Source organism: Aythya ferina (assembly GCF_964211825.1).
Source record: "Aythya ferina genome assembly, chromosome: 5".
In the NCBI taxonomy this organism is placed as follows: Eukaryota; Metazoa; Chordata; class Aves; order Anseriformes; family Anatidae; genus Aythya; species Aythya ferina.
The window spans coordinates 12,261,621-12,276,767 of record NC_140301.1 but is presented as its reverse complement, the minus strand read 5'-3'; the positions used below and the strand labels follow the sequence as shown (position 1 = coordinate 12,276,767).

Here is a 15,147-nt window from a genome sequence, read left to right as displayed (position 1 = left end):
TAGCTCTTAATATTTTTTGTCTTTCAGTATTGCTGAAGACCAGGTTTTAGGAATCTGAACTTTCTTCTCTGTTTGGTTAGAATTGTGGGATTAACTGACTTTCTCTGGCTAAATTAAAAAAAAAAAAAAAGGGGGGGGGAAAGAAAGACAGAATAGAGAAAATAACAGGAAGGGTGGCAAATTCATCTTCACCCTAAATCATTTTTTAAAATTTTCTTACTAAAATGGAAATCCTCCAATACATAATTATGAATTGAATGAAACATTTCTTTCAAGTCAAAATTATATATTTTTTCACTTCAAATTTTGTTAAATTTTGAAAGAACAAAAAATTTTAGTTTTCAACAGCTTCAATTGCTTGGCCTAAAGAATTCACAGGATTTAACAAGAATTTACAAGTATTTTAGTTTCCAGGATCAGATCCCCAATTTCCCGCTTATTGGACAAATTAAACATCTGGCAGAAAAGTAATGCCTAGATCTAGTTTCAATAGCCAGCACCATCTTCCATTCCTGACCCTCTTCTGCCACCCATTATTGCACTTATTTTGCACTTATTCTTTAATTCAAAAATTCTGCTTCTTGATTCTAAAAGTCAATACTAAAATTTGATTTTCCCATCAACCAGCACAAAAGCTTGCATTTTGAAGATCATTTTTAGAACACGAGCACAATAAAAAACCTTCTCAAATTCAAAATCCTTTTGCGTATTGTATCTCATCTCTTCTGCCTGTTGTGGAATACCCTGTTCTTCTCTTTCAGCCTGTTCTGGTTCTGTATTCCATGTAGCACACCCAAGGAATGGTGTTTCCTACTCTGAGCAAGTCATTGTGCTCCTCCTTTATATATAGAAGGCCCGTCTATTCTCTGCAATGTTATGGTTCACTCCTTTCTTTGCAACCAAGAGAGTGAGAAACACTTTTTCATATTTAATATGAAAAACATCTGAATCACAAGACGTACATACACATCTCCACCCTAAAACACCCTTTCTTCCAAGTTACCAAGGAAATGAGTACATAGTTAATCATGATGAACAAAACACGGTCCTCTCCATCTTCTCTATTTCTATCTTTGTCTGTCAGCCCTCCAGACCAGAAGCCTCTTACAGTGCTTCTGTACAAATGTTGGGGATGAAACAAAACAGTTCAGAAGAAATCTTCCCATTCTGGTAAGAGCATCCTACTGTACTACAGGGGATTTAAGTTGCGATGACTGACAAACACTGGACATGTTGATGACTGAGTTAAGCGATAGGCCTGAGAAACTGAAGCCGGGAACTGCAGAGGCACCCAGAGGTCAGCAGATTTCTCCTCTCTTTCTCTGTGTACCCTGCAGTGTTCTGTTAACATTTTGCAATAGGTTCAGCAGCTAAGTTTTTTGGGGTGGGTGTAAGAGCGCACCACTTCCTGTGGTGGCCGTTGTGCTTCCTGTTTTCTCAAGGCTGATGGAGACGAGCTGGCGGGGCTGCTGATTTTGAAACAGGGGCAGCTGCATGATTGTCTTGTGAGAGCTCAGAATGAATCACCATCCCATCCTTACAGAAAAATCCCGAATCTTTCCAGAGTTGGAACTCTACATCTGGTGGTGTTGGGCTACCTGCTCGAGCACTACAAAGAGGCTGGGGAATGCCCAGAGCGCCAAACAGTCAGAAGTCAAGAGCCAGACCACAGCTGGTCATGAGACTCATAGAAAAATCGTAAAAGTCTTGGAAAAGATTTTTTTTCTGTTCACTTTATCTTCCATTCTTAGAGAAACAGCCCATTCTCTATAATAAGAGCAAGATATATATATATATTTAATATGAAAAACATGAAGCATCATGGGGCTTTTAGAAAAACCACAAGTCAGTAACAGTGGATGGACAGGAAGGTTGCTACTGAAACACACAACTATCTTTACACAGACTTTTGACCAATAAACATTCAAACCATTGGAGGGTTCAAGGACACTAGATTCAGAAAAAAATAATCCTCTGATGTAGTATTTAGGATGCAGAATAAATCTGTCCTGTTATGCCTTTCCTCAAGTGTTGTTATTAAAATTTTCATATCGATATGAGACATTCTGTACTCTAATTTAGAGAAGAGAAGAGAAGAGAAGAGAAGAGAAGAGAAGAGAAGAGAAGAGAAGAGAAGAGAAGAGAAGAGAAGTTAAACTCATACCGCACTGTGAGCTCCAGACTCACATTGGCCCCTAGATTGTCTAGAAATTTGAGGCTAACACCTGTTAGCTAACACATGCTAATAAATATGCTTGAGAAATCTTGCATAGACAAGGCGGTGTGCATTTTACCATGCACTAAACTCACTGAATTGAATATTAGGTTTTCCTCTATGCTTTAACTTATCTATCACAACACTAGACTTTTTTGTCAAACTAACACGACTTTAGTCCATTTCAATTGAGATCCAAGCTCCCCCTGCTCCAGACAGTTTCACAATTAACACCTCAAGTCACTGCTGTTGTCCTCACCACCATGCCCCAAAGCAGCCCAGGTCTACATTATGGAAATAATAACTATACAAAATGAAAAGGAGACAGTGAGAAAATCGGAGCCTAAAAGGCCTCTCTTAAGGCTGAAAGGAGCGGTGTCAGAAGGCAGGATGTGTGGGACCCTGCCAGGGAGTTATGTGTGGTCCTGACATTTGGGGCCAGACCAGAGAGGAACAGAGACTACTATTTAAAACAAATCGCCCTGTTACTCCTTGAGCTTACTGTAAATCTCTTGCCTCAAAGTGATATGTTCAATCCAGATGACTGCCAAATATTTAGGTTGTGCTGGATGCATTTAATACACATAATAGAGAATGCCCTTTGTATTCTACTGCCTACATGCTAACACCTCTGCTTTTAACTAGAGGTCTAGCTGGACCATACGCTACATCATCTAAAATATTCCCAAATCCTTGCACAACATTTTCTACTTCCTGGATTTCTGTACCCTCCTGCTCTCACCTGGTCCTCTGTAATCTTAGACTGTATTTTACACAAATATTTAATGCAGATGAATGTCCCCTTGCTTTCTGAATTCTTGCCATGGGCCTGCTCTGAGTCTTTTCACAGAGAAGTGAATACGAAAGAGCTTGGGTTCCTCTCCCTGCACTGCATTTGTTTCACTTTCTCCTCTTTTCACTCACTGATTTAATCTGAAGGTCTCTGAGCTAAAGCGTGGGGTTTCTGAGATCCCAGTTCATAGGATAAAGACATTGGCTCTGCTGGAGAATGCAAGGAATTAGGACAAACTCTTAGATATCTTCCTTTTCTGGCTCAGTGGCTCTACCTTCATGTGCCTATTTCTTTATCCCCATTCTTTTCTGAAAATCTCATCAAGCTTGTTTAGCAGTATCTATACAGGGTTTTGCATCTGAAACACTAGGATAAGAAAGGGCACATCCCAATTTTCCTACACAGCACTGAGAAAAAGTCTTCAGAGAATCAGTCTATGACGCATTAAAAAATAACTTACTTTTCCTTCCTGGCTTTAAAACTAGAATTACTGCAGACCTCAATCACATAGATCTTTGAGTGTCTGGCATACTGCTGGTTTTGTAGAGCTATGGAGCTATGATTGCTCCTGCAGGGCAATTCCTTTTAACCTCAGCTGAGGTGTTCACAAACTGAAGAAGCAGTGTGGAGAGACAGGTCTCGAACATGGGAGGAAATGCAATACTAAAAGATGTGGCGGGTGGTAAAATGGAAGACACACTAGTTTTGGACAACATGGTGAACGACACTAATTTTCGCAAAATGTACAACAGTGTTTACTGGAACTGAAACAGTTTTCTGCAACTCAACACAAGGGATGAAATCACATCACTTTGCAGTTACTAATGTCCAGCAGTGGCTCCAAAACGCCTTCATGAGGAAGCAGACCTTCACAGACCTGTGTGATAAGCCTGCCTTGTCCTTTGGAACCACATCCCATGAGCGACAGAGCCCATACTGACCATAGAGGCTGCTGTCTGGCTACCCAAGACTGCTGCGAGTCCGTGGCTAACCATCAAGTCAACTGCCAGACTGCTGGGTGGAGGCAGGGAGGGGGGTTGCAATGCTGTTATGAAAGTTGTTTATCCACTGATTATCAGCAGCACGAACGTACGTGAAATAACAGCAGGCTTTTACAGAAAGAGCCTCTGAATTGCATTATGGTTACAGATGATGCACTGTGTCCATGGTCTGACCTCTGGCAGAGGACAATGAATAAGTTAGCTAAAAGCAATCCTGATCCTCTCTTCTTCAAGGCTTGATAAATACAGACCGATGAACATCAATGTGGACTGTACTAGCAAAGTGTGGGACGTGGGACTTCTAAGGAAATCATGCATATACAGTCTTGGGCAATCTGGCACCTTGTTCTTTCCCATGGAGATAGGCATCATCAGTGTCTGCTCTGGATCTGCAGTCTTGTCCTTTGACATAATACTAGTGTTTTCACTTCAGATGGTCAAGTGGTATGGGCATGAGTACAAGCTTGAGCCTGTAGCTATCAGTTAGATATATCTAAAGTCTGTTAAAGAGGAAAAGTTGCGGTGACAGAATTTCCCAGAATTTAACAAATTCATATCACTGTATAAAATAACATATTTGTGAGAAGTTGCAGGGCTGGGTGACAACACAGAAGGAGGTAGTTAGGAATTCAGGGTCCAATTCTCATTTTGCAGATAACCTCTTTGCTCAGGACCAAGACCGTGTGTGAATATTAAATGTGTAAATTTAAAAATTTGGATAGAAAGGTAGGGAATATGGAAGAGGAAGACTTCGTGCTAATGCAGGAGACCTGTACAAGACCCTACTTGTGGTGCGTGTGTATGTGTGAGAGGCCTTACATTTTTTAATAGCTGGTGTTGAGCAGAATGTGTGCCCTTTATCCTCATACAGCTGGAAGGAAAATAAAGAAAAATAGAACCTAATCCTAACAGCCACTTTGTTCCACAACAAAGCCAACATCTCACTGGTAAAAGGCATATAACACGTGAAGGAAGAAAGTAGCTTGGAGATCCATGCACACAAAAATTGAAGAATCAGAGACAGAAGAATTACGTAGTCACTTTAAAACCACTTCAGATGTTTTCTTGATATTGATTCCAAGTAGATTCCACAACAACAAATTAGCAATTTCTGACTGCTAGGAAAATGACCAGTGGAGTCCTCACTACAGGCTCTAGAAAATGTCTCCCAAATCTGGCATTCAATCTGCCTGTCAGGTCACAAAGTAATGTAATGCAAATGTAGTACTTCTAAGACAGGCTGAGAAAACAGTTTTAGCCTCATTGGAGTATGCTAAAATGCTTAAAAAAAAAACAGAGGGAGGCCCTACTGGCTGACAGGATTTGTGAGAAGAATGCCCTAGGATCAAGACAAAATCTCTGGACAAGGTGTTTCTTTCTGCAGCATAATAGTGGATTCCTAATTTATGTTTTTTACTCCAGTTAAGCATCTTTTACCAGAGATGTTCCCAACACTGGGTTTCCAGATACAGTGCTTTGGAGTCAAGATGAAAAATTTGTCCTTGTGTCTTTGAAAGCAGATCTTTTGCCTTTGATGGGACCCTTTAATGACCATAAAGGTGCTGAGGATCTGTTCACTAGTCTTGTCTCAGGAATCATGGTTTTATGACTAGCTACAATAGCCCCATCCAGTTTGATCTATGAATTGATCAGATCATGAGAATAAACAGAAAAATACTTAGGAAACTTTCTTTCCGTGATAGCAGAAACTAACTGGGAGTGTTCCCTCACTTATGCATGCTGCAAAAGAACTAAGTGTATTTGTTGGATCGAAAAGGAGTTACACAGTGTCTCTCCACACTTACACATGGTGGCCACGAGGAAAATGCTCGTCTTTTCTGACCTCATGCAAGATTGGGATGGGAAGAAATGGGGAATGTTCTCTGACAGAGATTCTAATGAAGAATACATATTGATTTGGCTATTCTTTCATTGTCACGAGATAACTTGTGAAGAGAAATAATTTTAGCCTTGTCTCTCTTGAAGATTTGATGTTCACATATTTCAGAGAGAGGAAAAAAAAGCACTGCAGAGCCCACTCATTGCTATTTGCTACATGTAAATGGCTCTTACAACAGAACTGAAAATACCTTGGTATATACAACTATCTCGGGCACTACAAACAAACGTACTAATAGGTTTGGTGCCAAAAAGTCAATGATAAAAGGTAATAAATGATTATTATAAATTTTGGGTACTTAGACAACCCTTTACAAATGTGATCAGCATTCTAGCTGCCAGGGAAGTCACAGGATTCATGTGTTCTGCAGCCGCCCTTTGCCGCCCACATGCAGAGGAGACTTGGCCAGTGTTGTGACCCATACTGCAACCATGTGAGTTTAATGGTACAACCAGGGCAGATTAAACACCACCTCAGTTTATCCTCAAGGATCATGCCCAATTCTTCCAGGGTATGCCCCTGGCAGCCTTGTTCAGAGGATTAGCAGAGCTATTGAAACACTTTGTGGCACCTTTGTTTGGTTTTCATTGTCATTCTCTGTGTTCAGAGCAATGAACCTGCAAGAGGGTCTCTACCAGGTCCTTCTTGCAGGGAGCCAACTATAAAATGCAACACAAAATTAACCTGTGGAATCCCAAAGGTCTTTTCCTCTGCAATGTTTTCTTCTTCCTATATTCTTCTGACTAGATCTACAAAAAGTTAATGCATCTCAACTAAAACACAGTGAATCAAAGCTGCAACACAAAGTAAAGGAATCTCTAATCCAGCTAATTTTAATCATCAGCTTCTCTCACGTTATTTTCCTCTCTGCTTCCTGGGTTCAGCTATCCAGTTACACCCTCCCTCTGGTGCGGCATATCTTCTATTGCCTGGCTTAGCACCTGTAATAAGACCCAAGATATAACCTAACAGGAGGCTTGCCTTCTGGATAGAGAACCTCTGACCAGCTAGACCTCCTTCCCAATGTGAAAGCAGTCACCCTGTGCCCCCGTCCCCAGCTGAACTCTTCAAGAGCACATTCCCATAGTCCTAACACCCAATACAAGATGATTCAGTCAATAGTGCCTCAGATGATTTCCTGCTACTGGTAGTTTGAGGATGAGAAGCAATATTTCACTTTTCCTAGGTCAAGAGGAATAAAGTGAAATCCACAGCCTGAAGTGGATGGCAACAAGAGGAAACAAGCTTGAGAAGCTAACTCATCATACTGTGCAAAGGAGGAGTAAAATGGCAAAAGCTGTTCCAGTAAACTCCCATTTACTGGCATGTTATTGAGCAATAGCCTTGGTAACATGGTGCATAATATGCATACTTAGATTTATACACAAATTCTCACATGTATGCGTAAAAATACACAGAAGTCCCTTAGAGCTGGGAGCCAATTTGCAGGTGGTGTTCAGAAAGGGATAAACATTGTTGGGCTCTCAGTTTGTGAGGTTATCGCTGTTCTTCACAGCACTATCACCAGCCACTTAGAGCCAAATCTATTTAAAAACAGTAAAGTCGGAGAAGTGAAGTTGCCTTTGGTTGTGCTTTTTTTTCTCTTTCCCGTTGTAGCTTCCTCTTTCTCTTCACCAGCTCAGCACTGCTGGCAGCTTTTTATAAACCACGATTCCTACTGCAGTCAGCTTGTTTGGAAACTACATGGTGAGCTCAGTCCAGCAGCTACTGCTGTGGGTTTCTGTTTAATTGCACACCAGATTTGCTTTAAATTCTGTACCCACCGCCATCATTTCCATTCCAAAGCACTCAAAGGGCTCTGCATATTCACAAATATTCAGTACAAAGCAGAATTTTGCTCTCAACATATATAGTTAAGTAGCATAAACTACAATGCATTCCCATAAACCAGTAGTAAAGAAATCCTCTGCAACCTCTGGAATGTTAAACCATAGCAGGGCAGTCAGCAATGCAGTTATTCTAAATTGACAGTAATCTGCACTGTGCATATAAAGTGATATCACAAGCAGAACATTTGCTGTGAAGCAAAAGCAATACTGAGATCTTCATTTGTAGAGGAATTTTCTACGAGAACTCAGACATCTTAAACACCAGAGACAGGGTGGATGGGTGAGTAGAGTGCTGTCCAGAAACTTTATGGTTGCATTAAAAAAGAGTGAAAAAATCTTCTAGCCATAGGATCAAGGAGGAATTACTACGAAAGAAGTCAAAAGCAATCATGTGAAGGAATAGAAGAATGGGGAAACACTGAAGTTGGGAAAGTGAGCTGAATAACACCAGCACTCCTGAGGTCTTCATCCTCTACCTGCTGCACCAAAAGCAAATTTTGCCGTTGGTTTGGTGGAGAAAAATGTGGGTACTAACTTGGGACAGGTGCTTTTTACTTCTTCTCAAAACAGCGGAAATCTTACAGCCAGATAGGGACTGGGGAATGATGACAACAGCTTGGCTGGGGGCAAATGGTACTTATAAGAAAAGCTATACAAAGAAAATCAGTAGGTTCCTCTAGGTCACGGAGTTCATAAACTCTTTTACTTGCAGATCTCTAAAATGTTTCCATGTAGATGCAAACATACATTTTCAATTTAAGCCCACTGATAACTTTTTGTTATTTCTCTCTGGTCCTTCAAAAATATTTCATGGTCTTGCTGAGGCCTACAGACTGTAAGCTGAAAAGTTACTAAATCATGACTGGAAAATATAGATCTAAATATGTTAGTTAAACTAAATTGTAGTATTACTGAATTGAACAAAACCAACATCGGTAATAACACGCCACAAGTATCAACTACATAAAATGTAGTCCCTCTCTTAAATAAACAATCCAGTATTTCAGTGGGAACAAGGTGACTGCAGAAGAGATGAAGCTCCATTTATCAGCAGAGCACTTCTGTCATCAGTTTTACCTGTATGTGTCCATGCTGTAAGTACCTGCACATAGGATTCCTAACAGAACTGTAACTATCTAAATCCATTGTGTTAGAAGTCAGCCATTAGTAAAAAAACCAAACTTTTTCAACAGATAAAGCCATTGGAAAGTCTGTCCTCTTCTCAGCTGGCAGGAATCCTGCAATGCGGGGACAGAGTCAGCTGAATTATAAATACTCAGCCATGACTCTGTTTTGGTGTCTACTCCTCTGTCTCCTACCATCTCCTACTCAGAAAAGAACCATTTCCCTTTTCTTAATGACCACTGAAATCATTTAGGGAATTTCCAGCACACGGTGTGCAGATTCTGATTCACTTTAACCCCAGAAAATGTTTAACTCCTTCTGGGAATTATTGTGAATTGATCCAGTTGTATACACTAAGATACCCCAAGTTCCTCTTTCCCTTTTTTTCCTTGCAGCCATACACAAGCATTTAACATCCAGAGCATTCTGCTGCTTTGCACTCCCACAATGCACATCTTGTTCTGGAACGAAATCTTCCTAGTCACGAGACTTTAGAGTCTCCACACGGTTAGTTTGGACTGATCTGTGGAGGTCTCTTCCCCTGAAATGGGAAGATAGTTTCATTTTCTGACATGCAGCTACACTTCTTGGCATATTCTTCTGCAATATTCTTTAAAACGTTTCACTGCTTCCACTAGTATAACATGGCAAAACAAAACCTCTCATTTTTCCTTCCCTTCTACCTCCTCCTTTGAGCAAAGCTGTTCTTCCTACTCTCACTCTAATGCGGGTGTTGTCTCTGACACAATGCCAATCTACACAAGCAGGTTTTATCAAGGATGTGCAGCTTCCTCTTGCAGGACACCTGTAAGATCAAACTTTTTCACTTTCCTTTCATTGCTTAAACTCTCACCCACCAGTGGCCCGAATGATGGCAGTCTCTTCTCCCTGGGCTTTCTGTCTTCAGACTCATTTTTTCCTTTTCTCTCCTTCCTCTAGCATAAGAGGGAATACTGTTCAAATTCTCTCTTTCATATTTCTACACTAAAATCCTCTGAATTACCACATCAAAAACAAGTTTTGAAGTTCTTTTAAGACCCTTCACAAATCTGGTCCTCCCTAGTCTTTGTTCAATTACTGTACTGTTATGTAATACTTCTGGCACAACAAGAAGCAGACTTAAATACAGTTCAGTACAGTTAAATACTGAACTGGAGTTACAGAAAACTATTTGCATTTAAAAAAAAAAAAAAAAGCCAAGTTAGAAGACCAGTAGTTGCAGCTATGAGAACAATGGCAGGGAGGAAATACACTGTCAATCTAGATATTGTTAGCAGAACAACTTTATAAAAAATACAGTTGCAAAATACAGAGCAAAACATCTGCAACCAAACAACAAAAAAAAAGGTCAGCTCCTGCAGGCCTGCAGTCTTTACATGGCTGATGTAACCTTTGTCAAAGCAGTAAGCAAACTGTTGTTCTACCAAACTGAACAGCTTAAGATGGAGCTACTTACCTCTAAGCTGTTAAATTTTTCTACCTGAAGATTAGTGAAAAATGTCAGATTTTTACCTTACCCTGAAGATTTCAAGGCTGAAAAGTTCCACAGGAAAGAAAGCAAAACTGAAGACTAAATAATCTAACTGCATGTGTCTTAATTTCTTATAGTAAAAGTGGCTTAGCATTACAAAAATAAATTAATAAATAAATAAAAACTTCAAACACAATTTTTCTTATCAGTAACTACTTTTGTAAGAAAAATGTCTCTAGATAATATGCTACAGATTTTGTCATATACAAGTCATACATGCCTGTCCCAGTCATACAAGTGTCACATAAAGCTGTAGCATGGGGCTTGTATGCACAGTTCAGCTCTTACACAGCCAAATGCTTCCTGTGAGGATGTACCTAGAGCACTGGCTTCTTGTGCTTCAGTTCTTCTGTATATGCAAAATTTCGGACACAAAGTCCTTGTGAAAGTGATGGCAGAGAACAGGAAGTGCAGTTGTAACCCATCTACCTAAAGAATTGGGGATCTGTGAATTGTGCTCTTCTCTTTTGAATTCTGGGAGATTACTCCCAGAGATACAAACCTAATGAGATGCAAGTGTGGAAAGCCATCTTCCTAGATCTTCCTAGATACAGCTGCATTCTCAAAACAGAACCATTAACTAAATATCCAAATCACATCTCACATAGCAGAGATATTTCTGATGCAGCTTGTGGAGGTCCCTTATGGCCCCCAGTGACAGAATCCTAATGGTGGGTCTAGATCAGCAATTTAGTCAAGACCATAAGTGCACTTCCAAAATGCATCTCCTGATCCTTTCCACTTAGTACATTTTTTTTTTTAATTTGCACCAGAGAGCACTTTGAGAGCTCACAAACTGGATTCATTCGTATGACAGTGAACTGGAAGATGCAGCTCAGGATTGCAACTACAAATGGGGGAGTTCAGTCCACGTAATCAGGCTGGAGCCAGTCTGAAGAGACGTCACCCCAAAGCAGATACAGGATGGTTGTTAAGTTTTCAGCAACTACAGATATGCCCTTATTGAGCCACATCACAGATGCACCTCATATTTATAGTTTAATTTTGACTAGTAAAGTATCTGATTCAGCAGGGGACTCAGGGAAACTGAGAGATTCATTTAAATGGAACCAAGAGATTAGACAGGAGGTTCAAGGCATAACTCTGCGAGGGGATATTAAACATTACTGCTTGCATCTTACTGATGCAACTGACTCTGGAATGTAGAGTAGATGGCATTAGGACACTGCTACATTTTAATTGTTTGAGATGACACAAATGTGTTGAGAGATTGGATGGCTATAAATGAGCTTGAACATGTGAATTGAAAATCTGCTGCCTTCAGAATGCAGAAGTGCAGAAGACCATTAAAAACTAACATCACATGTTTTACCTGTCTGAACATGCCTGAAAGCCAAAGCAAGTTTTCCTATGTAAAGAAAATGACCAAATGTGGCAGGGATGCCAACATCTTGAAGCTGTATGAATTGCCAATGGGATATTTTCTACTTTGCTGAATTCTGCTTTTTGAACATCTTAAAAGTTTCTAATAAAATGATAAATTAAGTGCTTTTTATTAGTGCAAGTGACTGTGTATCATAATATATTTCCTAAAAAATAAATAAATCAACCAACCAACCAAACACACAAGAAGAACTATGAAACTTCATGGATTAATACACACGCAAATTATTCCTCTTTCTCTCAAAGAAAATGATTATCTTCACTCTGATTTGGATTTAGTCCAGTATACACTTGAAAGTCTTTGCCAACAGTGAAGTCAGTTAAGACTGTGATATTTTAATGACATTTTTATGACATTTCCCACTTGCAAAAGTGGACAGATGCAGTTACATACAGGAATTCATGAAAGCTCAACTGTCAAAAGCACTTTTTTGCCACTACAAACTGCATCAGTTATAGGGGAGGATGCCCATACAGCCAAGAAAAGTCTTTGTTCAACTATATCCATCCTAATAAACCCACGGGTCTCAACAAAGGAACATCACAGAGAGATTGATCACATTGGAACAGGGAGCACATATTTCAGTGGAGTCTACACTCAGACTGTCAATGATCCGAAGGTGAAGCTCCACATGAGAAAAAGTGGTAACAAATTTTTCTCATCCAGCAATTTGTAGCAGACATTTTCTTGCTGCTACTCTTTCATAATGGAAAAATGCATCAAAGACTTCAGCTCAGTGTCTTCGTCTCAGTAATGGCATGTGTAATGAAGAGTTAAATGGAGAGGATTGTACTCCACAGCTCTAAATCCCAACACCTACAGTCAGAGAGACTCAAAAGCTCTTTTAAGAGAAGGCGGCAAACCCTTCATGTTATCTGAATGGATATTCAGTCTTATAAGACTCACAAAGTACATCAACTCTAGATAAAACAAGTTCAATGGAGAACATAGCTCTGGGAAGAATATGGAAGATAGAAGGGAATCTCTTGTTTAGAGGTCTTGTCCTTACTGTTACAAGCAAACTCGGTAGCAGAATCTATGTAAACACCTGCTTCTGATTAAAAGGCTTCAGGATGACTGATGTTGTATGTGGTTTTAGCTGGGAGAAAAATTACCTTCTGAGCACCAAGCAAGGTTTGAGGTAAAGGGACCTCTCTGTGATGTGGCTGCAAGTTGAAAACCTTTTGCTTTGGCAGCTTGCGGTTAGAAATAGCTTGAAGAATAAATAGGTAGAGATAGGAGAGGAACTGCTTCAAGAAGCTGCACACAGTGAGGTGATGCTGACAGGGAAAATATCTCAGATTAATATAAATATTAAGTGTTTTCAGAAGCTTAATCTTTCAGCTCAGCAGTTTCATCTTTAGTCCTCCAAATTCCCATCATGGAGAAGTATCCCTACCCTAATTCAAAAGCCTTTTGAAGCAGTTGGCATCATATATCCCTAGAAATCAATTTTCTACCACACAATTGCTTGATAACTTCATCTGTTCTTCTGCATCTAAATCACCTAATAAATTGTTGCAAGGATCTGGGCCAAAAGCACTTCCTCTAGTAGGCCTTCCTTTAGGAGTGAGAAGATTCTGTGATGACAAACATAGGATAAAATACCAGTTATATCCAACAGTGAGAAAATCATCTATGTTGAATTTTAGCAAGATTGGTACTGGTGATGTTTCTAAATATCTATGATAGCATAAATGAGCATTTTGTTTAACTTCTATCATTTCCATTTATGGAGATTCTTTCCTTCCTAGGAAGCTTATTCAACTTCTGGACTTCCTGCTCTTCCCCAAGCTTTATGGCCAATTGTTTTATTCTCATTCATTATACAGAGAATAAATTTGAAGATTTATATTGATAAGCTTCATATGTTTATGATCACTCATATGTTAGACATAGTTGTTAATGCTGATAATGTTGGTAATCTAGCTTTCCCTGAGTGCAGTAAGGCTGGTACAAAATATCTATCCTTATTAGGCAATTTCCTGTGCTAAGGGACAGTGCTGAAATATCCTCCAGTGTATTAAGCACAGTTACATTCCCCTTTAATAGAAGACCCTCTCTGTAAAACATTTTTAAACCTTCCAGTAACTGCTTAAGGAAACTTCCAGCATACTGAGAATCAGATTGCATATCATCTTTGTTCAGAACAGTCTTTTTAATACACATAAAATTTCCACAGTTACTTTTATCACCTATTATCCAATGATCCACTTTAAGATTGTGTATGCCATTGTTCACTCTCTTCTGTTCTGTTTTCACCGAATTTTACCATCAGGATTGTACTTTGTCTTTTCTCCTGTTCCCCCACATGGATCTGATCACTCCCAGGCTTTTATCCAAAAGGAGACTGAAGAATCATCATTCAAGACAGAATTAGACTGTTCAGCAGCGTGCTTATTTCTAGCTTAATGTCAAGATTTACCAGTAAAATAAGAATGGAATGCCCATGGATCAACTGATGCTAGTGAAATTCAGTCTGGGGCTTCAAGAGTTAATCTTCCATCATGATTTTGATCTTATCCAATTGTTAATATGGTTTGCTTGTTGGGTTCCTTAGGGTGGGGAACGAGAGGAACTTGTGAGTGGCCTCTGGTTTTACCAGTGTATGAGGGAGGAAGTTTGTAGTGGCTGAAATTCCCCCTCACACATAGACCCAGGTGAGTGGTGAACAGGCTACTTTCAAAAGCAGAACCTGTGGCACATGGGCATAGATTGAAGGGGAACAACCCAGACAAAGGAACTTCACTTTTCCAAGATACTACTAACTAAATGCAAAGCGAGAAGACATTTTGCAGAATGAGAGAGTTCTCCCCTTGCAGCAAGGGCCCACCCTCTGCATCCTGAACGGTGACCCACTCGCCTCTGACACTGCTCCTGCCCAAACCTTGGTAAAAAGGACACACATTCAGTGCAGCCAAAGCAGTAGCAAGTATAAGTGGGATAAAGAGAGGGGAAAAAAACATGGAAAGAACTGAAGCAAAATCTCTACATGAAGTTTCAGCATCTGACTGTTCAGATACAAGTTTACAAATCTCATTCTCTACTCACTGTTAAAGGTACTTTTCTGTGAGAAGTAAAGCCATTATTTGGGGCATGTAACACTTTCTCCTTTCTCCTACTTGCTCTCTCCTTGCAGTACCTAGAAAAAAAATCACAAGAAACAAATAAGAGGACTCAGTATCTTTCACTGAATAATTTTGTTCTCTACCCAAATTTATGAAAAAAGTCTCATGGGCTCGGTTTCTATAAAACACTGGTTTTGTAGAATATAAAAAAAAAAAAAAGCAGTGTTTTGTAGAAACTTAAGACTGTACCTGGTACTGC

The 15,147-nt window shown here is 39.7% G+C and overlaps 1 protein-coding gene across 3 annotated transcripts in view; it reads right to left on the bottom strand.

The window, feature by feature from the left end:
• The window catches only part of SLC39A13 (solute carrier family 39 member 13), a 142,201-nt gene that overhangs the window by 34,793 nt on the left and 92,261 nt on the right, over window positions 1-15,147 (bottom strand). For all 3 annotated transcript variants that reach the window (XM_084522102.1, XM_084522103.1, XM_084522105.1), the window contains exon 5: window positions 14,872-14,962. The gene's annotated coding sequence lies outside the window, so the exon portion shown is untranslated. The remainder of the gene's footprint in view (window positions 1-14,871; window positions 14,963-15,147) is intronic.